This window comes from Hyla sarda, chromosome 5, assembly GCF_029499605.1.
Source record: "Hyla sarda isolate aHylSar1 chromosome 5, aHylSar1.hap1, whole genome shotgun sequence".
Lineage (NCBI taxonomy): Eukaryota > Metazoa > Chordata > Amphibia > Anura > Hylidae > Hyla > Hyla sarda.
The window spans coordinates 225198620-225224843 of NC_079193.1; the positions used below are offsets into that span (position 1 = coordinate 225198620).

Sequence of the window (26224 nt, forward strand, 5' to 3'; positions counted from 1 at the left end):
CCTTAATCCTAATAAACTACAACTAGGCATCAGGGCAGAAATGAATGGCTCCAGCAAGTAACGTAGTAAGTGCCTTACCTGTCAATCACACCTGCAGAGGTGTAAGTACAAGCATAGAGCCATGACTACTTGTGGCAGTATCTCCGTCCCCAATGTCTAGTTGGAGATAATTAGCATACAACACATGCCTGAGTGAAAGTTTTTTTATTCTTAGAATTAAAATCATGAAAAATATAAGGAAGACACAGTAAGGAAGTTGGTTTGGTGACACCTAACATGGTCTGAGTAGTTTTATATGTTAAAATCAAATGGCAAAATCCCTTTAAGTCCTTTTTCTCAACAGTCAGATAATCATGCTTCTGCCCTCTCTCTTTTTTTCTTTCTCTTTGCATCCTAGTGTCTTGTCTTTTACGAGTTTCTGTATTTTAAAGTATTTAAAATCTTTACATACATTTAAATATTTTTTTCATGGTCAAGATATATACATTCAAAAAGTACACTATGTTATGTTATTGTATACTTTGTAATGTATGGCTTGTGTGCGTTTCTATTCGGAGAATAAACATTTATTGAGCTATAGTTTGTGATATAGTGACAAAGTCAACAATAAATATTTCCACCATTCTCTTACAATAAAGTACAATAAGCTCTGTTTTTACAACTACTGGTTCTTTTTTTTTTTTTGGCCACAATGATGTAAAAAGCATAATTAGGGGAGAATTGGAAATCAAAGACTTCTGTGTTGGGATCACAAGATATAAGCAAGGCAGGGTGAAGCAGGCTAATTCTTTGTGGACTTAAATTTTAACTTGTCTGCGTGTATAGATCAAACATTATCACCAGAGGCTATGGATGAAATGATTTCCACTTTCAAAGAAAACCACTTTAAAAGAAATTTGCCAGACCCATATAGCAACACTACATTTTGTCTCGGTTTTCAATTGTGCTTCCCTCATGAGTAATGGTTTTGTCATCCCAATTGAACAGCGCACTGCAAAGCAGTTGCTGGAATGATCCTAAATTCTTGATCCTACAGAGAGCCATGCAAGAGAACAGTATTTTATGCCACAAAACCTGCCTTCAATATGTCACACGCAGTTATATGATGTGAGTCCTTGTGAATTTTAAGTTTTTAGTAAATGTCACATAAAGATCATCTTTAGCAAACAAACTTTAATGTATTCATTTGCTTTGCCTTAAGGCACAGACCGTTTACAAATAAGGATTTCTAAAATGTATTTATACAAAATCCAAATTTATCATAATTTTTCTTTGCAAACAGTTCACGAAACTGCTGATATTAAATGGAGAGAGTTCAGAAGAGAGCTACTAAACTAGTACATGGATAAAGGATAAAACTTACCAGGAAAGGTTAAAGAAAGAAAGACCAAACAGAGGGGATATCATAAAAACTTTTAAAAACCTAGAGGGAACCAACACGGTAAAGGAGGAGAGCATATTTAAAAGAATAAAAACTACCGGAAGAGGACATAGTTTTACATTAGCGGGTTTATGCAGTAATATCACTTTACTGAAAGAGTAGTGGATACATGGAATAGCTCGGTAGTCTACTTCCCGCAGAAGTAGTGGCTGCCAACACAGTGAAGGAGTTTAAGGGGGTACTCTGGCGCAAAACATCTTATCCCCCATTAGGGTCTATTCACACGTACAGTATTCTGGGCAGATTTGATGCGCAGGATTTCAAGCTGTATTCAGTCATTCAGTTTACATTGAAATCTGCAACTGAAAATTCTGCGCATCAAATCTGCCCCGAATACTGTACGTGTGAATAGACCATCAAAAAGATAAGGGATAAGCTGTTAGACCGCATCCCCTCCATTCAGGTCTATGGGAGGAGGTGTGACGACTACGTACCGTCACACCCCCTACCATAGACATCAATGGAGGGGGGGGTGGCTTGACGTCACGAACACGGGAGCACTACGCTCCTGTGTTATGGACACCTCTGCTGCCAGCCCGGAGATCGCAGGGGTCCCCAGTGGCGGGACCCCCGGGAGCTAACATCTTATCCCCTATCCTTTTGATAGGAGATAAGATGTTTTGAACAGAAGAACCCCTTTAAGCATGCATGGGGTAGACATAAGGCTATCCTGTATATAAGATAGAGCCAGGGACTACTGATAGTAGTCAGAATATTGGACAGACTAGATGGGCCAAATGGTTCTTATCTGTCAACACATTCTATGTAAATATATTATATTACAAAAGTTTGGGTTCAATTGCATTAAAACTTTCCCTATTGTCAAAATAAATACAGTTTTCCTTGTTGCGGGTGGCTGTCATCCAGTGCATTTGTATATTAGCGTAATCTGCATATGTAGCTAATGTTCTTCTCTTTATCACTACCACAGAGTTCCTTATAGGGCAAGATGCTGAGGGACATCTTAAAGGAACAGACACATATCAGCTTGTGGAAGCTTACTCTTGTTGTTGTATATTTTCTTTTTTTTTTTTTTACATTCCTAGACTTCATCATACATTTGAAATGAAACCAGTAAAAAATAAGACTTTCTGCACTCACCAGTCTTGTAAACAAAGGGTTTATTCATACACATATCATATAGCAAATGGTAATCACCGGATGCAGGGAGGGTGAACAGCACAAAGCAGCCAGCGGGGGCGTCTCACTGAACATCAGCCTGTTTTGCGTCAATGGCACATCTTCCAGTTAATTGCACTTTATTATGGGGGGCGGTCATCTTGCCTGAGCTGTGTTAACAGCATTTAAGTATATGCTTTACAGCAAGCCCCATTGACATAGGTAACAATAGTCTGGGAAGGATGAGCTGGGAATATCTCATATTGTCTTATCTATATATTGATCACATTCAACTGTAATCCTATCTGTGATCATAAGAAGTACTCAGCTGGAAAGGGAGTTCTACATGACAAAAAGTCTTAGTTTAGTTCTACAGAACAAAAAGCTTAGTTTTAGGCCTAGTAGCCAGAATAAAAACTGCAAGGTTTCTAAATTATTTAATTCCTTTAATAAACAAATATAGGAGGAGGCGTTACTCCCACTCGGACCCTTTTCTTCTCTTCTCGAGTGTCTTTTCTGTATGGAGCACTTTTGCTCCATACTCTCCCCCTCAGTCTCTCCCCTACTCCTTTCCTCCCTGGTACCAGAGATCGTGAATTGTGTTGTACCTGCCCATGCTACTCTGTGGTCTAAGCTCTCATGTGTCCCCATTAAGTTTCTGTTCCCGGATGGGAGGTTCCAAAGGAGACTATCCTATAGGAGCTGTTGTCTCCAATAAAGATGTACTACCTTCATATCAGGCATATACAGCATTGTTGTGCACTGTTCCTATCCAAGGTGGGTGTGATGAGATGTCTGACATCTTTTGAATCCCATCTAGTGTCCCCACCTGGAAAGTCGCTTAAGATCTCGTTTTTCTAGAGTTGGTGTGGTACCCCGGGGCTTTTCTCGCGACCGGAATATATTGCCTCCTGGGAAAGGGAGCTAAATCTTAGCTTAACTGAAGCAGATGTAGACTATATTCTTAGGCACTCACAGGGGTACTCGAGATGTATTCGATTAAGAGAATCTCACTTTAAATTATTGTCCAGGTGGTATAGGACCCCAGAGTTTTTATACACCCATGGGCTATCAACCAACAACTCCTGTTGGAGGTGTGTAACTCAGGTGGGGACCATTACACATATTTGGTGGACCTGCCCGGCTATTCAAATGTTTTGGAAGGATCTAGAGTTGAAAATAAATGCCATGATAGCTTCCCCTATAAACCTGACCCCCGATGTAGTTCTCCTTGGAAGACCCACTGTGGGCTTTCGCCCACGTAAGGATACTCTAGTTGCACATCTGCTGGCTGCTGCAAAATCTTTAGTGCCATTAAAATGGCTGGTTACTACACCACACACCATTTCTGAGTGGAGGTCCAAGGTCCACCAGTTGTGTTGATTTGAAGAGATGTCCAGCAGGAGGGACAGATACCATGAGAAGTTCTAGTCCATATGGGAATCTTAGTTAAATTATGTACATGCCTGATGGAATCCTTTTCTACCCTAGCACTCCCCCCCCCCCTCCCCTGACTCTTCTTCCTCTCAATACGGTCTTGATCCTTTTTTCTTTTTCAGATGAGCTCTATTTGTTGGACTATCGTGTCCTTTTGTTGATACTTCGTATGTTGTACCCAATGTGTATTGCTTGAAATTGCGATGTATGTTTATGTCATGTTGTTAAAAACCAATAAAACTTTTAATTGAAAAAAAAAAATATATAGCAGAAATACCTACAGTCTATCACAGAAAAGCTATCTGTGCCATTTTGTAATCCCTAATAAAAAACATTTTCAGAAGAGACCGTAAAAGTAACTTGGTAAGCAGATGTAATATACAGCATGTTAAAACTTTGGGAGTCCATTATGAAAGTACTTACGGTAACAATGAATACAAATCCTTCAGACAATCAAACTAAGAATATAAAACTGACACAGTCATTACAGACTGACATTCTTCAAAATATACCATTGCTTAGGTTTAATCTGACCAAACAGTACCTATCTATGAATACAATCTTTTTTTTTTTCAAGTCCTCTCCTTACACATGAAAAGTAAACAAAGTATCCATAGGGTTAACAAATATTTCTTTGTTCTTGAAACGTGCCCTCTTCATTTGTTTTTACTTTGTGATAACTCACAAATGGCAGGTCATGGAGGACTTTACAAAGGCTGGAGCTTCTTGTCCAAATCTGTAAATGAAATGAAAAACTAAAAGGAAGCCTTTCAGGGATGTGCAAATAAAAAAATAAACTACTCCTCCAAGGGAATAAAACAGAGCACAATCCACTTGTCCCGGTGCCCAAAAAAATTTCAACCAAAATAGTACATAAATAAGGTCTTTATTAGTTTATTTATTTCGTTTTTACACTTTCATTTTTTTCTCTACCACAAATTATTTGTGATGTGAAATTGATAAAAATGCAAATTTTGCAAATTAGTTTTTTTAATTTTTTACGCCATTCACCTTGTGGTCAAACTAACATGTTATTTTGATACTTTATGAACTAACATGCTATCTGATACTTAGCCTGATTACAGCAATAACACATTTGTTTAGTTTCCATCATGTTTTACTAGTTTAAACAATTTCTAAACTTTAAAAAAAAAAAAAAAAAAATTCCTGGGCTGTATGGGGGCAAATTTTTTTTTGCGCTGTAATCTGCTGTTTGTATTGGTACCATTTTGGTATTGGTCTGACCTTTTGATCACTTTTTGCTACATTTTTTCTTGGATATGATGTTATAAAAAAAAATGCAATTTTGTGGTTTGGTATTTTTTTTTTAACATTAACGCCATTGATTGTATGGTATATAATGTTATTTTTTGATAGTTCGGACAATTTCGCAAGTGGCAGTACCAAATACATTTATTTTTATTATGTTTACATGTTTATTACATGGAAAATGGGAAAAGGGGGGGTAATGTGAACATTTTAAATATGGAAGGGGTTAATGTGTTTCTAAAACTATTAACAAACTTTTTTTACACTGTTTATTAGTCCCTTAGGGGACTTTAAGAAGGAATCATTAGATTCCTCATACAGATCGATGCAGTTCTATGGAACTCCATTGATCTGTGTGATCTGTGCTAATTTGGTTGAGCAGGCTCAATCAAATGCAGATCCATGGACAGCCATGGATCAAGAGGTAAGCCCTTCGGCTACCTCCACAGTGGATCGCTAGGGATGGTTAAAAGGTATCTTTAGACACTGCTGTCAGCTTTGACAGTGGCGATCTAAAGGGTTAATAAACTATAAGAAGAGAAGGTGGGCTCAATCCATGCAAATATGATAATTTGCGGGTGCTACACAGTGATAAAGAAGCCAAACTCAAGAAGAAAGAAACACTACAATATAGCAGCACACCAGAGGTATGATAATGAACAAATCTTTATTGTACAAAACACTTTCTGTAAACACTACAAATATTGCACTTGTGAAGGGAAAATATAAAAGAAATTAAAATTGGCTCACTGGAAGCCCAAGCACAAACCTAGGGAGGGGCCATGAACCCCCTCTCCTAGAAATTGGCTCCCGTCCTCTAAGATGTTAAACAGTTACTATAGTCCATACAGAATTATACATTGTATCATAAAGGTGATAAAAACACTATAGGAACAAGGTGCTGTGATCCTGCTGACTACGGAAGTCGGTGAGTTGATGCCTAGCAACATCTGGGTGGCTACAGTTTGGAGACCACTATACAGTGGTCTCTAAACTGTAGCCCTCCAGATGTTGCAAGACTACAACTCCCAGCATGCCCAGATGGCTGTTTGGGCATGCTGGGATTTGTAGTTTTGGAATATTTGGAGGGCTACCGTTTGGAGATCACTGTGCAGTGGTCTCTAAACTGTGGCCCTCTAGATCTTGCAAAACTGCAACTTCCAGCATGCCCACACAGCAGTTTGCTGTCTGGGCATGCTGGGATTTGTAGTTTTGCAACATCTGGAGGGCCATAGTTTGGAGATCACTGTATGGTGATTTCTAAACCATGGCCCTCTAAATCTTCCAAAGCTACAACTCCCAGCATGCACAAACAGCAAACGGCTGTCTCTGCATGCTAGTTGCGTACCTTCAGCTGTTGCATAACTACATCTCCCAGCATGCCCTTCGGTAATCAGTACATGCTGGGAGTTGTAGTTTTGCAACAGCTGGAGGCACACTGGTTGGAAAATACTGCGTTAGGTAACAGAACCAAACTCAAGGTTTTCCAACCAGTGTGCCTCCAGCTGTTGCAAAAGTAAAACTTCTAGCACCCCCCCCCCCCCCCCCCCACCATGTGAATGCACAGGGTACATTCACACAGGCTGGTTTACGGTGAGTTTTCTGCTGCAAGTTTGAGCTGTGGCAAATTTTCTGCCGCAGCTCAAACTCCTAGCGGGAGACTCACAGTAAACCCCCGCCCAGGTGAATGTACCCTAAAAACACTACACTACACTAACACAAAATAAAGGGTAAAACACTACATATACACACACATGTACACTATCCCCCCCTTCCCCCCAATAAAAAAGAAAAATGTCTTGTACGGCAGTGTTTCCAAAACAGAGCCTCTAGCTGTTGTAAAATAACAATTTCCAGCATTGCTGGACAGCCACTGACTGTCCAGGCATGCTGGGAGTTTAGCAACAGCTGGAGGCACCCTGTTTGGGAACCACTGGCGTAGAATATTTTTGGTAGTGGAGGCAATTGTAACGCTTGCATCCGAGTCCACACCTATGCAAATCCCTAATTTAGGCCTCAAAAGCACATTGCGCTATCTCACTTCAGAGCCCTGTCATATTTAAAGGAAACAGTTTAGGACCACATATGGGGTATTTCCATACTCGGAAGCAATTGCGTTACAAGTTTTGGGGAGCTTTTTCTCCTTTTACCCCTTATGAAAAGGAAAAGTTGGGGTCTACACCAGCATGTTAGTGTAAAAAAATGTAAAAAATGTACACTAACATCCTGGTGTTGGCCCACACTTTTCATTTTCACAAGAGGTAAAAGGAAAAAAAGACCCTAAAAATTTGTACTGCAATTTCTTCAGAGTAGGGAAATACCCCATATGTGGACACAAAATGCTCTGCGGACCCACAACAAGGCTCAGGAATGAGAGCGCACTATGTATATTTGAGCGCACTATGTATATTTGGTGATTTGCACAGGGGTGGTTGATTTTACAGTGGTTCTGACATAAATGCAAAAAAATAAATACACACTTGTGACACCATTTTGGAAACTACACCCCTCACGGAACGTAACAAGGGGTATAGTGAGCCTTAACACCCCACAGGTGTTTGACGAATTTTCATTAAAATTGGATGAGAAAATGAAAAAAAAAAAATTTTTCACTAAAATGCTGGTGTTACCCTACATTTTTCATTTTCACAAGGGAAAATAGGAAAAAAGCCCATTTGTAACCCCATTTCTTCTGAGTAAGAACATACCCCATATGTGGGACATCGCTGCGGACGGTGATACACTGACGGCTCTGTGACGTTCCCGTCCCCAGGAAGCAGCAAGAGGATCACAGCGGAGGACCATGAGGCCGATAATGGTAGCAACGGTAGCAACGGGGGAATGTAGGAAGGGGAGTTAAAGTTTAGTTTGTTTATTTTTGCAGCCCGGGCAAAGGAATATGTAAAATTCACTCAGTACAGATGTGCTTTAAGGTTATAATGGGTTGTATCCTTAAGGGGTTAAAAGGATACTCCGCTGCTCAGCATTTGAAACAAACTGTCCCGTACACTGGAGCTGGCGCCGGGAGCTTGTGACGTCATAGCCCCGCCATCTCATGACGTCACACCCCGCCCCCTCAATGCAAGTCTATGGGAGGGGGCGTGACAGTGTAGGCCGCTGGACTTGGACAATTTGATGCACGGCCTTGCTGACTTGAGACAAATTGACTTGGACTGACTTGACTGAGACTGACTATAGCCCGTTTGTAGCTTACCAGGTTTTGACTTGGACCTGCAGGGTAGTGGACTTGTGGATCCGTGGCTGTGTAGTGGACTTTAGGCCTCCTCTGAACTCTAGACACACTCATACAGGACTTGACCTTACTGCAACTCAGCCAAGCAGGAAGAGAGTCGAGCGCTAGAGAGTAAAGTAGTCCCTCCCAGGGCTTATATGTACAATACATTATATAACATAGGCACTGGCGGTGATAAATACAAGACATAGGTGAGGGAGGGCCCAGGGATCACAGAATGGAGTCTGCCAGACAGGCCAGCTAGGGAATAGGGGTGCAACTCCTGTACTGGGCCACCACAATTAATAGAGAAGTGAAAGGACTGAAAGGCCAGAGATATTCAAACTTGGCTTTAGTTTATATAGCAGAGTGTGCAGATTCCAATAGCCACTCTGAACACTTGAGTGAAAAGTTATGAATGTACTCATTATCCTTTTTAGTTCACTAGATACAAATATCTTCCAAGAACACAAATAATAATGACATAGTCAAACACGTAAGTGCCTTCAATATTGTGGCGTTTTCTGGTCCAGTTCTCTCAACATCCTCTGTTGTGGTTATTGACCCTCATTCGCTTGACCTTTTCATTTTAACTATCTTCTACTATATACAGAAAAGAACTCAAAAGGACCTAAACTCATCTTTGAAAAAGATAATCACCCATAACAGTGGTCATGGGATTCCAGTCCAATAATCTGCTAAAAGTAAACTGTAAGTTTTGAGGATGGACTGTTTTTATGTATAGATGAGATTTGAACTCAGGATCTCCTGTTTACTAGACAGGCGCTTTAACCAACTATGCCACAGCACCATGTGTGATGCTGTGGCATAGTTAGTTAAAGTGCCTGTCTGGTAAACAGGAGATCTTGAGTTCAAATCTCATCAGTGTTTTTATGTATAGTACACAGTCACATGTCATCTGACCAAAAATGGCCAAATGCTCCTAGATTGTTGGATTTTGTTGCCTGTTTTTAACCGATTAAGGAACCCCTTAAGTACACAGCCTGTTTAGGCCTTAAAGGAGATGTCCGGTGCTCACTTTTCTTATTTTATCCGTTCCGGGCTGAAAAATAAAAGAAAACAAATTTTCTCTTACCTGCCTAGGCTCCCCCGGTGCTTCAGTACAGGTGTTCGGTCCCCGGGCTGTATTCTTCTTACTTCCTGTTAGCCCGGCACGTCACACGGAGCTTCAACCTATCACCGGCCGCAGCGATGTCCCGCCTCGGCCAGTGATAGGCTGAAGTGGGATACAATAAGAAAAGTGAGCACCGCACATGTCCTTTAAGGACACAGCCAATTATCATTTTTGCATTTCCGTGTTGTCCTCCTTGAATTTTAAGAAACAAAAAAAAACATCAACAGAGCCATATAAGGGCTTGTTTTTTCAGGATCAATTGCATTTTGTAATGACACTTTTCATTTTACCCTAAAATTTATGGTGAAAACCCCCCTGCAATTTTGCAACTTTGTGGGTTTTTGTTTTTTTTTACTCATTGCAGCTCACAATAAAATTGATATGTCATTTTTATTCAACTTATGATACCAATATTTACATAGATTTTGCATTATTTTATTGCTTTTTAAGTAAAACTTTTTCAAATATATTTTTTTTTACTAATTCTGATCCCTTTAACTGTCTTAATTTTACATATACAGAGCTGTACGAATGGCTTATTTACGGTCATCTGTAGTTCTTATTGTTTCCCCTTTTAGTTTAGATGAGACTGTAAGATGATTTTTTCCATTTACATCATTCACACATAGCAATGCCAAATATTTTTATGTTTTCTTCTTTTACGCTAGGTGCAACTGATTCCTAAAATACCCCAAAAGGTCTTGTTTTCAGTATTTTCTTAGTCTTAACAGGTGATATAATTATGGTCAGTGTACTTGAGTATGCCATTGGAAAACATTGCTTTATAAGATTTTATAAGCAATTATTACATTTTCTATACTGATCGATGCTATGCTATTGCATTATATTGATCAGTTAGATTTACGCTCTACTAGTAGAGTTTGCCTGAGGCAGAGTCTATTATCAGATCGAGTGACAGACACAGAGGCCTAGTGAAGATTACACTGCAAACATTGGAACCTTGCTCATGTCAGTCATTGAATGTGAGTGCAGGGTGCTAATAACAGCCATCACTTATTGTCTATGAAGCAAGCTCTGCCATGATGTATATGTACATTGCGGCTCATTAAGGCCAATGTGACCACACTGTGCATGTGTGTCGTATGTCATCAACAGGTTATGTTCAGCTACTGCATAAGTATTTCATTTGAAGGAAAATGGCTGCTAAATTATGCCAATATTGTTTTAATATTTATTGTCCATGTTAAAAAAAAAATAGCTGGCACTGCAGAGCCTTGATAGTTGTGAACACATTGAGCAATAGAAATAATCCAATAAAAAATATAACAGTAACTGTAGGTGGTGCTCAACCATTACAAATAGATAGCTATAAGTACATAGAAAAAATGATGAAAAGGTTGCACTCACCGTTAGTCATATGTAAATATGAGGACAGAGGCTGAAGCGACATATGTTTAGCGCTGCACAGCACTTTAGTCCAGCTACACATTACTACAGTAGTAGGGGTGGAAATGAAATTAAAACAATCAAACTGCTGATGTCAGAGAATGCAAATTGGATAATTATACAGAATAAGACAAAGCAGCAGAAAGACAACTAATGGAAAAAATAGAAAAGGGATTTTTGGTATTAAAAATGTACTTTGCTTCAAATACTGTCAAGAAGATATTAGCAAATGTACATGCTACTGCGTCCCCATGGCCATTCTTTTACATTGACCGAACCACTTCTCCTGAAAGATGCAGTAATTGCTCTTCAGAATTAACCTTAAAGTTTCACATACAAAAGTGATAATTGTTTTTTCTTTTTGATCCACCTCTAAAAGTTCCTGGATTGCTTGGATGCCCCTGATCTGAGAGTTTTGTGTATAGAAGCTTTCCAGGTCAATTGACGACAAGTACAATTCTCTGGGCATTCTCTGACATTATGCCAAGACTAAGAGTCCAGTAGACCTGAAATGAATTGGTGATACCTGTTCTGTACCTTTTATCACATGTTGGATGATGCATGAAAAGTTTCTTTTATACTGCACCCAAGAACTGGAATATTTTCTTCTTTGTACTATATACATTTGCATTCTCTCACATCAGTATGTTAAATGTTTTTTTTTTATATATAACTGTTTATTTTAAAAAGTTTTAAATGGGCACTGTCATTGAAAAAATGTTTGCTATTGCACTCCTTATGGTAAATAAAAAATATTTACCATAAAACATAGAAAATTTAGTTTTCTATGTTTTATTTGTGTTTAAAAAAGCTGCCACTAGGTATCTCCCTACTTGTCTAGAGCACATTTTCCCCATCTCTTGCACAGACTTTTGCACAGACCTGCTGGCCTGGCAGAAGTCCAAAATCAGGAAATGCAGTCTGGAGTGCTGAGGGGTGTGTTTGCAGCCTTAGCCAATCATAGCTCATCTCACACTGAACTTCTCTGGGCTGTGTGTGTAGCAGAGTTAGGGAGGAAGTTCTCCCCTGTATGGCTTCATATGATGTCACGCCTGCTGAGGAACACCCTTTCTCATTCTGTGAATGTGACTGAGACTGAGCAGAAAATACAGAGCACTATCAAGGTAGAAATCTAAAAAATTATAAAAAATAAAGGCGGAGGGTGGTTTATGATGGGGGAAGTGAACGGGGAGGATTATAAAATTCAACAAGATCATGACAGGAACTCTTTAAAGATTTAAAGTAATAAAGAAGGAATAGCAAAAATATACAATGTACACGTAAGTTAGGCATGTTTCAGGAAACAAAAGATTATACAATACTAACATGCGAGTCAATATTTCACAATATACCTCTCAAACCTAGTGAGTCACACGTAACTACGTAACTAGTGCAGTATAGCTAATCACTAGATATAAAACTGCTTAAGCTACAATTAATAAAATGCTAGAATATAAAAGTTATATAGAATACATATCAGGATAGATTTTGGTTCTGAGGACCTCGTTGACTAGCTTTCTGTTGCGTAGATACAAATGTATTCCTCCCAGGCCTGGTAAGCATTCCTAAATTTTAAGATGTTGAACGTTTTAATTTCCTTCCCACCCCTACTGCCATGTATAGCTAGATAAAGCGCTGTACATCGCGAAACATCCTATCCTGCCTGATTTTATGGATTGAAACAAATAAAGGAATATTTTTTTTTATGACCAATGGTAAGTGCCACCATTTCATCATTTTTTATATGTAGTGTATGTAATAATTTTGGTTTACTGGACTTTCATTATTTTATGCCAAAGTGTATATTACATATTGGCTAAAATTACACCTTTTTGAATACATGAGGACCAAATCAATTTAATAAGGTCCTTTCATCAGAGAAATTGGCTTTTGAAATAGAGCCTTTTGGCAGATTTGGTCCATCCTATTTCCAACAACCCTGGTATACTTTACATTTGTGAGAACGGGAGCCATTCTTGCAGAGCTCATAGAAGGGACCTCAGCAGGAAAGCCCCCTCTATCACAGTTACAATTGTAAGTTTCCATATAGAAGGCTTAACCACTTAACCCCTTAAGGACCCAGGGTTTTTCCGTTTTTGCACTTTGCACAAACGCCATTTTGTAAATTTTGGGGGCTTCCGTTTCTACACAGTATATTTTTTGGTAAAAATGACACCTTATCTTTATTCTGTAGGTCCATACGATTAAAATGATACCCTACTTATATAGGTTGGATTTTGTCGTACTTCTGAAAAAAATCATAACTACATGCAGGAAAATTTATACATTTAAAATTGTCATCTTCTGACCCCTATAACTTTTTATTTTTCCGCGCATGGGGCAGTATGAAGGCTAATTTTTTGCACCGTGATCTGAAGTTTTTAGCGTTACCATTTTTGGATTGATGGGACTTATTGATCGCTTTTTATTCATTTTTTTCATGACATAAAAAGTGACCAAAAATACGCTATTTTGGACTTTGGAATTTTTTTGCGCATACGCCATTGACCGTGCAGTTAAATTAATTATATATTTTTATAATTCGGACATTTCCACATGCGGCAATACCACATGTTTAATTTTATTTTTATTTACGCAGTTTTTTTTTAATGGGAAAAGGGGGGTGATTCAAACTTTTATTAGGGAAGTGGTTAAATGATCTTTATTAACTTTTTTTTTTCACTTTTTTTTGTAATGTTATAGCTCCCATAGGGACCTATAACACTGCACACACTGATCTTTTACATTGATCAATGGTTTCTCATAGGAAACCATTGATCGATGATTCTGCCACTTGACTGCTCATGCCTGGATCTCAGGCACTGAGCAATCATTCGGCGATCGGACACCAGGAGGCAGGTAAGGGGACCCTCTTCGTGTCCTATAGCTGTTCGGGATGCCGCGAACAGCCCCCTGAGCTAACCGGCATTAGTTTAGTTTCACTTTAGATGCAGCAATCAACTTTGAACGCCGCATCTAAAGGGTTAATAGCATGCGGCACCGCGATCAGTGACACAAGCTATTAGCCACGGGTCCCGGCCGTTGCTAGGTGCCGGGCCTGACCCGGTATGACGCGGCCCCGCGTTATAGAACGGGAGCGGACTCATGACATACCGGTACGTCATGGGTCCTTAAGAGGTTAAAGGGTTACTCCGGTGGAAGCCTTTATTTATTTTTTTATCAACTGGTGCCAGAAAGTTAAGCAGATTTGTAAATTACTTTATAAAAAAAAATCTTAATCCTTCCAGTACTTATTAGCTGCTGAATACTACAGAGGAAATTCTTTTCTTTTTGGAACACAGTGCTCTCTGCTGACATCTCTGTCCATTTTAGGTACTGTCCAGAGCAGGATGTGTTTGCTATGGGGATTTTCTCCTACTCTGGACAGTTCTTAAAATGGACAGAGGTGTCAGCAGAGAGCTCTGTGTTCCAAAAAGAAAAGAATTTCCTCTGTAGTATTCAGCAGCTAATAAGTACTGGAAGGATTAAGTTTTTTTATAGAAGTAATTTACGAATCCGTTAAACTTTCTGGCACCAGTTGATTTTAAAATAACTTTATCAGGTCTGAGAGAAATGCAATAAATGAAAGTAGATTAAAAGAATTTTCTCAAATAAATATCACTAGAAAATCTGATGATGTCCCTTAGTATGACAGGGAAACATGTTTGACTTTCATTTTAGTAGAGCGAGATCAAAATCTGTTGACAAGTATATACATTCTTGTAAGTGGTTAATTTGCTAGACTAGTATATAACTGCTTGTAGAAGTTAATATGCTCGCCTAAAACATCTGCTAGGGTAGGAAACAGCTGTCTCACACACAACCAGGCCCCTAGTCTCTGTTTTGAACGGAGTCTGGGTCACGCATGCACGCTGCTGCTCCATTCATTGTCTATGGAGCTGCGGGAGAGTGCTAGGAAACCACATGGCCTGATACTTTTTCTTTATACTCAGGATAATTCATTTTTCTGTACTATAGCATTTTTTAACAAAAAAAATTCAACTCAACATTTACCGTATTTTTCGCCGTATAGACGCACTTTTTCTTCCCCAAAACTGGGGGGGAAAAGTTGGTCCGTCTTATATGGCAAATACACACCTATCGTGGCGGTCCCTGCGGCCATCATCCGCGGCCAGGACGTGGTGATGCCCTGTATTAACCCTTCAGATGCGGCGATCCAAGCTGACCGCCACATCTGAAGGGAAAGTGACACTAACCCGGCTGCACCAGGAGGGATCTTACCTGCCTCCTCGGTGTCTGCTTGTGCCGGGATCCCCTGCATGGCCGGCGCTCTCCTTCGTCATCATCACGTCGTCACGCACGCCGTCCCGTCATCCAATAGGAGTGGCGTGCGTAGCGACGTGATGGCGGTGACGGAGAGCGAGGATACCCGCAGCAGAGACGTTCCAGAGCGACAGGGACACCCCGGGGACGCGGCGACAGCGGTGGAGGGCGACATCCAGGGCAGCGGGGACGAGCGGTGACGGGTCCGGAGCAGTGGGGACAGGTGAGTACAACTTCCTATACCAGTGGTCTTCAACCTGCGGACCTCCAGATGTTGCAAAACTACAACTCCGGGCATGCTGGGAGTTGTAGTTTTGCAACATCTGGAGGTCTGCTGGTTGAAGATCACTGAGACCTATACTTTACATTGTATTCTAGATTTTCCTCATTTAAAATTGGGTGCGTCATATATGCCGGAGCGTCCTATAGGGCGAAAAGTACGGTATTACCCTTATTATGCAGTTTTAAGAAATATCCCATGTGTGCCAAAGAAATGAGCACCTTGTGGACAAAACATTAAAATTATTCAAATAATATATATTTTCAGTTTAAATAGTAGCAGTACAGTGAAAACACCTACATTTTGGAAACTACACCTCTCAGATATTTGAGCATTTGAACCGTACAGGCATTTGGGGAAAGTTTTAAGCATTGAGGGATGAATATAAACATTTTAGCTGTTGTTCCAGTAAAATTCTCTTTTGGCTCATTACCACACACAATATTTTTCCCATAAAAAAAAATAATAATAAAATAGTTAAAGTTAAAAAGGAAACATATTTGGTATCGCCCCAAGCAGAATTGTTCAAACTATTAAAATATGTTTATGATCTTGTATGGTGAACTGCGTAAAAAGGGCAAAAAAACATACAAAATGCAAGAATTGCTGATTTTTGGTCACACCAAACAGTACTCTACTTAAGTATTCATTACCCTTGGACTCGGGCACTTTTTTTTATTGTAAAACCACAGATTGAACTTTATTAAAATTTTATAGAGGTGAAACTAGCTACTAATAATAATAATAAATTGCTCTGTGGATCCCTTTCCATCTCACCTGAATGTGAAGTGCTATTTTAGTTTGCAAGAAGAATTGTTTTGAAACCATTTAAGTAGCAGATAGTGCCCGTGTTTTCTTTTGAAAAGACAAAAATTTATTTTATTTCAATTTCATGTATTGAATGAACACAAAATAGTCCATCTTTTAGAAGTGGAAGCCAATATTACATGGATTTCGAAATAATTTACAGATACAAATCTGAAAAGTTTTTGCCCTTTAGGGGCAAAATGTTCACATGGCAGAAAATTTTGGGAATGCATTTCCGAGCTTATTCTGCCAAAAGAATGAACATATTCTTTTGGAGGACACCAACATTTTTACTTCTGCGGCCAAAAAATCTGCTGCGGAAATTTCACTATGTGCATCATTCAGCATAAACCTATTGAAAAAAATAGTTCTCTGCTGCAATGGAATCTCCGAACTAAATTTTTCTGCTGGATTCTGCACGCGAATTTCGCCGTTTGAACATGGCCTTACTGTGCAGCAAGTAATATCTGCAAGTCACATAAGAAATTTAATCTCAGTACAGATACACCTGTTCTGTGAAAATCTCAGAGGTTTTCAGAAAGCATTATGGAACAGCAGCATGAAGACCAAGGAGCTTACAAAACAGGTTAGGGATAAAGTTGTGGAGATGTATAAAGCAGGGTTAGTTTATAAAAATAAAATCCAAGTTTTGAACATGTCACAGAGCACCATAAAATCCATCATGAAAAAGTGGAAAGAATATGGCACAACCAAATATCTACCAATACAAGGCTGTCTACCTAAACTGACAAGCCAGGCAAGGAGAAAATGAATCAGAGAAGTGGCTGAAATGGGAGAATATGTCAACAGGACAACTATGAGTATATACTCCACAAATCTGGGCTTTATGGAAGAGTCACAAGAAGAAGCCATTGTTGATGACACAAGAAATCCTGCTTGGAGTTTTCCACAAGCCATGTGTGTGACATAGAAAACATGTGAAAGAAGATGCTCTGGTCAGATGAGCCCAAAATTTAACTTTTGTTACTTTTTGTGCAAAACAATATATGTGGCGGAAACCTAACCCTGCCCATTACACTGCCCATCACCCTGAGCATGCATCGAAAAACATGGTGATTGTGGTAGCATCATGCTGTGGGGATTCTATTCTTCAACAGTTTTATGAAAACTGGTTAGAATTGATGGAAGGATGGGTTGAACTAAATACAGTGCAATCCTTAAAGGGTCACTCTCATTAAAACTAATTTTTGCTATTGCACTCCTTATGGTAAATGAAAAATATTTCTAATATACTTTGTTTATTTGTGCTTAAAAAAGCTCAAGAGCACATTTTCCCCCAATTCATACACAGACTTTGGACCAAAGTCCAAACACAGGAAGTGCCGCCTGGAGTGCTGAGGGGGGGGGGGGGGGTGTCCAGCCTCATCCAATCATAGCTCCTCTCACACATAACTGCCATATGCTGTTGGTTGGACCCCCCCACCTCAGCACTCCAGGCGGCACTACCTGTGTTTGGACTTTGGTCTGTGTATGAGTTGGGGGAGAATGTGCTCTTGAGCTTTTTTAAGCACAAATGAAACATAGAAAACTTCATTTTTTTTTAAACAAAGTATATTAGAAATATTTTTCATTTACCATAAGGAGTGCAATAGCAAAAATTTGTTTTAATGAGAGTGGCCATTTAAAGAGAATCTGATGCAGTCTGCAAAAAGACTTGAGACTGAGGCCATGTTCACACAGCCAAAAATGTGCAGAATGTCTGGCCGGAAAACATGGGCGGACATGTCTATTCTTTCTGCGGATGCAGAAATCGGGATTTCCATGGCAGAAACATCAACCGTGGAAATTAAACTGGGTGCACAGTGCAGCAGAATCCCATTGAAAACAATGATACTCTGCTGCAGCGGAATTTTCAAGTAGAATATTTCAGCATAATTTCGGTCAGAAATTCAGCCGTGTGAACCTAACCTAAGACTGAGGTTCATATTTCAGCAGGATAATGACCCTAAATAAACCAATGGAATGGTTTAGATCAAAGCAAGTTAATATCTAAAAATGACCCAGTCAAAGTCCCGACCGAAAAGCAACTGAGAATTTATGGCAAGACCTGAAAATTGCTGTTCACAGACAGTATCCATGTGACTGAGCTTTCGATTTTTTGCCAAGAAGATAAACATTTCCATCTCTAGATGTGTAAAGCTGGTAGAGGCATACCCCCAAAAGAATTGCAGCTGCAATTGCAGTGAAATGTGGTTCTACCAAGTATTAACCGGTTGCTGAAGAAGGTTATCGGTTACCGCGCGGCCCCCAGCTGATTCCTGTAGCTGGGGGCTGGCGTTAATAGCCGACATGCGGTGATTGCCACGGCCGGCTATTAACCCTTTAGATCGCTGCTGTCAAAGTTGACATCGGCGTCTAAAGGGACATTAAAATGCTCCCTGGAGGTCCATTGGGGTGGATCGATTCCCCCCCCCCCCCCCCCCGCAGCGCGATCGTTGAGGGGCGATCCACTGCTGAGGTAGCCGGAGGGCTTACCTCTCCTTCACTGCTGGCTCCTGCTCTCTGAATGATAAAGCCTGGCAGGGCCAGGCTTTATCAATCGAGCACAGAGCAGGTTTTATGAAACCACATTGATCTGTATGAGGAATCTAATGATTCCTCCTGAAAGTCCCCTAAGGGGACTAAAAGTGTAAAAATAAAAAGTTAAAAAAAAGTTTACAAACACACACATTAACCCCTTCCTTATTAAAAGTTTAAATCACCCCCCTTTTCCCAAATTCCATATAAAAATATGTAACCATAATAAAAATAAACATATGTGGTATTGCCGTGTGCGTAAATGTCCGAACTATAAAAATATATTGTTTATAAAACTGCACGGTCAAAAATTCCAAAGTCCAAAATAGCATATTTTTGATCACTTTTTAGATCATGAAAAAATGAATAAAAAGCGATGAAAAAGTCCTTTCAATACAAAAATGGTACCGCTAAAAACGTCAGATCACAGCACAAAGAATTAGCCCTCATACCGCCCTGTACATCTAAAAATAAAAAAGTTATAGGGGTCAGAAATAACAATTTTGAACATATTAATTTTCGTGCATGTAGTTATGATTTTTTCCAGAACTAAGAGAAAATCAAATCTATATAAGTAGGGTATCATTTTAACCGAGTTGACCTACAGAATAAAGAGAAAGTATGATTTTTACAGAGAAATTTACTGCGTAAAAACGGAAGCCACCAAACTTACAAAATTGTGTTTTTTCTTCAATTTTGTCGCACATTGATTTTATTTTTTGTTTCGCTGTAGTTTTTTTGGTAAAGTGACTGATGTCATTACAAAGTATAATTGGTGGGGCAAAAAATAAGCCATCATATGGATTTTTAGGTGCAGAATTGAAAGGGTTATGATTTTTAAAAGTAAGGAGAAAAAAACGAAAGTGCAAAAACGGAAAAACCCTGCGTCCTTATGGGGTTAACTTAAGTAGAAGGGGGTGGTGGCAAATATTTATGCATCCAAAAGATGTCAACTTTTTTGTTCTATGGTCTCCCGAACCTGGCTGTCTGCACGGAGATCCCGTGTGTCTGCACGGAGATCTGGGGGGTAGGTCCCAGTGGCCGGACCTCTGCGATCAGACATCAGTACCCCTTTAACCCCTAGAGAACCCATGGCATGAATGAATATCATGACCATACTAGGGGACTCTGAAGCAGGTCCGGAACTGAGCTTGCTTCAAAGCCAATGAGAAAAGGCTGTTATAAGCACCCAGGACTCACAGCTAATGACGGACAATGGGGATGACACCATTGTCCAGTATTAACCCTTTAGATCCTGCAATCTATGTCGATCAAAAAGTGTTATACTAATTCTGTGATAACACAGGGTCCCGATCATTTAAATTTTGATTTGTGGCTTACATTCTCTTACTCATACCTTTTTTTTTACTTTTCCACAAAGTTGTATCAGGGTTTATTTTTCACAGAACAAAGTTGTACTTTTCACTGAAACCCTTTTTTATCATATCATGTATTATGAAGCCCTAATATGATTATGATATGATTCCAATGATACTAAACTTGGATAATTTATGTTTCATTTTATGAAGAAAAAAAAAACTGGGGGGTTATGGGACCACTAGACCCAGTTACATGATGGACATTGGAGCAATCTTCGGTAGCAATCTGCTGGTTACAGCGCAGACTTGACTCCTGAGCCGTACCTCCAAGCCTGTCCCATGACTGTTTACACTGTTGTACCGTTAAAGTCAAACACTGGCCACAGCTGTAAAATGCATGAGACCACTGAGATCAGGATGTCGTTACTTCCCTTGCTCCCCTCTAGCCTCTGGTATTGCGGCACCCAGTCTCCGTCATGCTCAACTTCCAGGTGCTGAGGGTCAATACGTCACTATCTCTGGCTGAGCAGCAATGTGATGTATTGACCCCCCAGCACTAGGAAACGGAACGCTACAAAGACTGGGCACCACAATACTGGAGGCTATCACAGGTATCTGTTGACATCCCATCAAAAACGGAATGCAGACGCTTACTGTAATGGAGGGCAACAGATGCCATTATTTTCAGTAGCCCGAACAGTCATCTAGTGACTCTGTTGAGGACATATATACAATTTTAAACTGACTTAAAAGAACGGTCTTCAGCGTTTTTTTTGCTTAGAATAGTGCACACATCTTGAACTGAGTTCTAGGTGACTCCATTTGGGTAATTGAAATGAATGGCATCTGTTACCCTAGGTTATAGTATACATTGGTAATGCTTTTTCAACCAAATGCCAATGGATACAACTGACGGAAGCACTTATGTATTGTGAACCTAGCTCAAGTACAGTTTGTTTGTTTTTTAAGCAGGCAGCCTTGACAATTAAGAAAAAAAAACAAAAAACCTTTTTGCCAGAGTACCTCTTTAATGCATGCAATTTATTGGCTGTAAACTCCCTCTGTGTCAGGGATTCTTAGATTAAAAACTTAGGGGAAGAGGGGAGACGCTTGAACTGTCTGGACACAGATAGTAAGCTCCATATTAGAGAACTGGTGCCTTGTTACGGTACAAGGACTCAAACTGGCGGATCATGTGTCTGGCATGTGCGTGTCTAATGAGCAGCTCATGAGGTGCTATGTCAGGACAGCCGAACTGAGGTAGTATGAGGTCACACAGTAACCCGAGAGAACACAGAACACATTCAATTCAGCTGAAAATGAACATCACCTCCTGACCAAGGGATCTCATGACACCGATACGAGGGATCACTGCACAAAGTGTGGTACTCATCCTGATGACTCTGCCTGAAAGGATGCTTTGTTAAGACAGGCAAAAATATTGTCAGTATTTTTAGAAGGATTATCAATAGCGTTAGACTCTACAGATGGGGTCAGTACAATTCAGCAATGTTTTATGGGCAAGTTCTCTTTGTAGGTCTAACTGTCATTAAAAGGGTGTTCCACAATGACAAAACCTCTTAAAGATCTCATAATTAGAAAAATAATAATAATAATAGGGGAAAACTTGTCATATTGGGGTAACTCATTTAACTTACAGTCTCGAGGATCAGGTGACCAATGACAGTGTGTTTTTGTTTAACCTCTTAAAGATGCAGGGCATACATGTACATCCTGTGCCCACTCCCCTTTTATGGCGTGGGGCATTAACCCCTTAGATGCTGCTGCCAAAGTTGATTGCAGAGTCTAAAATAAAAATAAAATAAACCACGGAGCTGATCATGACCATCGCAGTGAAATCGCGGGAGGGCCCTTACCTCACTCTTCGCCATCCTATCAGTGGCTTGATGCTCCAGGAAGCCTCAACAGCCTGGATCAATTGACCACCGATAACACTGATCAATGCTATGCTATGGCATATCATTGAACAGTGTATGCAATCTAATGATTGTATGTTATAGTCCCCTATGGAGGCTATAAAAATTGTGTAAAAAATGTTTTAAAAAAACGTAATAAATGTGATTTAAAAGAAAAAAATATGTAAACAAAAATAAACCGGCCGGATGAAGCGCATTATGATTGCGTGAAACCGTCGGCAGTCGCCTTCTTCTGAGCGCCATTACATCTGAGATGCCCAGTCTTTGATAAGAGGAATCGGATGAGACAAGCCGGAGTTGCGGTACCCTAGCGGTGAGTGCAGGTGTGGATTGTTTCTTGTTACAAGCATTTGTCTGAACGTATTTACCTTTTCACCTAGCACCGCCAGTGGGACCTTTTTCGTACTGGGTGACCTGTCAGGAGTCTACCTCCATATGTATCCTTTATAGCACATTGTGATTAATACCATATCAAGTTAGCAGTGCCGCTCCGTCACTTCTACCTACAGCTATAAACATATGTGGTATCACCGCGTGCGTAAATGTATAAAATGTATAAAAATATAACGTCAATTAACCGCACGGAAAATGGCGTATATGTAAAAGACCCCAAAAGTTACAAAATGGCAGGGTATTTTTATTTTTTTCAATTTTGCCCCACAAATTTTTTTTATTTTGCCATAGATTTTGTGGTGAAATGATTGATTTAATTACAAAGTAATATTGGAGGTGCAAAATAAAAAGCCCTCATATGGGTCATAAGTGTTATGATTTTTACAAGGTGAGAAGGAAAAAATGAAAGTGTAAAAATGTAAAAACCTAGAGTAGAAAGTTAAACATATTTGTAAATTACTTCTATTAAAAAATCTTAATCTTTCCAGTACTTATTAGCTGCTGAATGCTACAGAGGAAATTCCTTTCTTTTTGGAACACTGATGACATCACGAGCACAGTGCTCTCTGCTGACATCTCCGTCCATTTTAGCAACCATGCAGAGCAGATGTGTGCTAAGGGCAGCATGGTGGCTCAGTGGTTAGCACTGCTGCCTTGCAGTGCTGGGGACTTGGGGTCAAATCCCACTAAGGACAACAATAAATAAAGTGTTATTATTATTATAATAACGTCAGCAGAGAGAACTGTGCTCGTGATGTCATCAGAGAGCATTCCAAAAATAAAAGAATTTCCTCTGTAGTATTCAGCAGCTAATAAGTACAGGAAGGATTAAGATTTTTTAATAGAAGTAATTTACAAATATGTTTAACTTTCTGTCACCAGTTGATTTAAAAGAAAAAAGGTTTTCACCGGAGTACCCCTTTAAGGGGATAAGCAGGCAGCCTGGGCATTTTTTTGATTTAAACTTTTTGCTGGAGTACCCATTTAATTAGAATGCTACGCATATGAATGTGAGAAGGCTCCTGATTGGACGTCTGTGAATGGATTGCTACCATAGGTGTTGGTGTGCAAAAAGCTAAGTTTGAGAACTTTGACTCAATAAGTAGTCGCTAGCCAGAACTCACAGAAGCATGTAAACTATGGTAAAATGTTAATGCTTTAAGCTAAGGAAAAAAAAAACAACTTCAGCACCCTGGTAATAAAGATATAGGGGGAGATTTATCAAAACCTGTCCAGTGGAAAAGGTGCTGAGTTGCCCATAGCAACCAATCAGATCGCTTCTTTCATTTTTGAGAAGGCCTCTGACAATTGAAATAAGTGAACTGATTGGTTGCCATGGGCAACTCAGCAACTTTTCCTCTGGACGGGTTTTGATAAATCTCCCGCATAAGGCCCAGACTGTTTACTCTGCCTGAGACAAAAACTGTCTGAATTTCCCATAGCAACCAATCACAGCTCAGCTTTCATTCTACCAGAGCAATTTGAGAAACTTCTCTTTTCTTTGGCTGTAGAGCCTTTGGCTGTTGCCGTTTAGGGGTCACCAGGTGTGTGGTATCACTAGAGGCACTTTGGTACAAATATTTTTTCCTATACGCTGATGACACCCTGGTGTACTTGGCAGATGCTGAGAAGTCTCTATTGTCCCTGTTACGCCTACTTGACTTGTTTGGCTATTTGTCTGGTCTAAATATTCATTGATGGCTCTCTCGGCTCACACACTCCTTTCCAGTCCCTTTGCAGGTGGTTCAGCAGTTTAGATACCTGGGCTGACAGCTGATGTAGCTTCTTACATCTGTCTTAAGTTAGACCCCCTCCCGACTAAAACTGAGGCACAGCTCCAGACTTGGTCTAATCTCCTGTTATCATTAATGGGTAGAGTTAATATATTTAAGATGGCAAATCTTAATTCAAATTTTTATATCTTTTTCATGTCTCTCCTGTAGTGCCTTCCAAGCGCTTCTTTTAAGTATTGGATGGGGTGCATAGATCCTTCTACCGACAGGGCAAACCTCCTAGGCTGTGTCTGGCATTCTTGCAGGCCTCCAAGGCACAATGTGGTCTTGTGGCCCATAATATATACAACTACTTCTTAGCCTCCCAAATGGTTTAAGCCCTAAGGTGGATAGATGTGATCTCTCTAGCTACTAGTGCAGCTACTATGTAGCTACTGCACTAGTTGGGGAATTACTTGGATCACTTCCTGTACATGTATCACTCTACTCTGTCTTTTCTTTCCCCTATTGCCACGGTGGCTCGCAGTTGGTCCTAGTAATGTTCCCTTACACTGCAGTCTTCCCTAGGTCCCTTTATGGCCTAATACTTCCTGCACTTGAGGTCTCTCCATAATTCTACTTTTTAGTGGAGTCATGGCATTAAAATTGGCCCCATTTTTTATTTCTTTTTTTACGTTTTCAGCTGTGCAAGCAAATTTTGACATTCCTTCCACTGCCTTTTTATGTATCTCTAATTATGTTACGCACTGGGGGATAAGTGTTTCTGTTTCTCATCAAAGGCACAGAGGTGTCCTAATAGACAGGAGAGAGCTCAGAGGAGTACTTTCAGACAGAAGAGAGCACAGAGGAGTGCTATCAGACAGAAGAGATCACAGAGGAGTACTATCAGACAGAAGAGAGCACAGAGAAGTACTATCAGACAGGAGAGAGCACAGTGGAGTACTATCAGACAGGATAGAACAGAGGAGTACTATCAGACAGGAGAGAACACAGAGGAGTACTATCAAACAGAGAGCACAGACAAGTATTATCAGACAGGAAAGAACACAGAGGAGTACTATCAAATAGGAGAGAGTACAGAGGAGTGCTATCAGGCAGAAGAGAGCACAGAGGAGTACTATCAGACAGGAGAGCACAGAGGAGTACTATCAGACAGAAGAGAGCACCAAGGAGTCCTATCAGACAGGAGAGAGCACAGAGGAGTCCTATCAGACAGGATAGAGGAGTGCTATCACACAGGAGAGAACACAGAGGAGCACTATCAAATAGGAGAGAGCACAGAGGAGTGCTATCAGACAGAAGAGAGCACAGAGGAGTACTATCAGACAGGAGAGAGCACAGAGGAGTACTATCAGACAGGAGAGAACACAGAGGAGTGCTATCAGACAGAAGAGAGCACAGAGGAGTACTATCAGACAGAGAGAGCACAGACAAGTACTATTAGACAGGAGAGAACACAGAGGAATACTATAAAATAGGAGAGAGCACAGAGGAGTGCTATCAGACAGAAGCGGGCACAGAGGAGTACTGTCAGACAGAGAGAACACAGAGGAGTGCTATCAGACAGGAGAGAACCCAGAAGAATCCTATCAAATAGGAGAGAGCACAGAGGAGTGCTATCAGACAGGAGAGAACACAGAAGAGTACTATCAAATAGGAGAGAGCACAGAGGAGTACTATCAGACAGGAGAGAGCACAGAGGAGTACTATCAAACAGGAGAGAGCACAGAGGAGTACTATCAGACACGCAAGAGCACAGAGGAGTACAATGAGACAAGAGAGAGCACAGAGGAGTCCTATCAGACAAGAGAGAGCACAGAGGAGTCCTATCAGACAGGAGAGAGCACAGAGGAGTGCTAGCAGACAGGAGAGAGCACTGAGGAATACTATCAG

At 40.2% G+C, this 26224-nt stretch overlaps 1 long non-coding RNA gene across 1 annotated transcript in view; it reads left to right on the forward strand.

Moving 5' to 3' along the window:
• The window catches only part of LOC130273832 (uncharacterized), an 84081-nt gene extending 73751 nt beyond the window's left edge, over positions 1-10330 (forward strand). Inside the window, exons 4-5 of the long non-coding RNA XR_008844134.1 lie at positions 9112-9209; positions 10302-10330. This is a non-coding gene — a long non-coding RNA (uncharacterized LOC130273832). The remainder of the gene's footprint in view (positions 1-9111; positions 9210-10301) is intronic.
• Positions 10331-26224: the final 15894 nt, after the last annotated feature.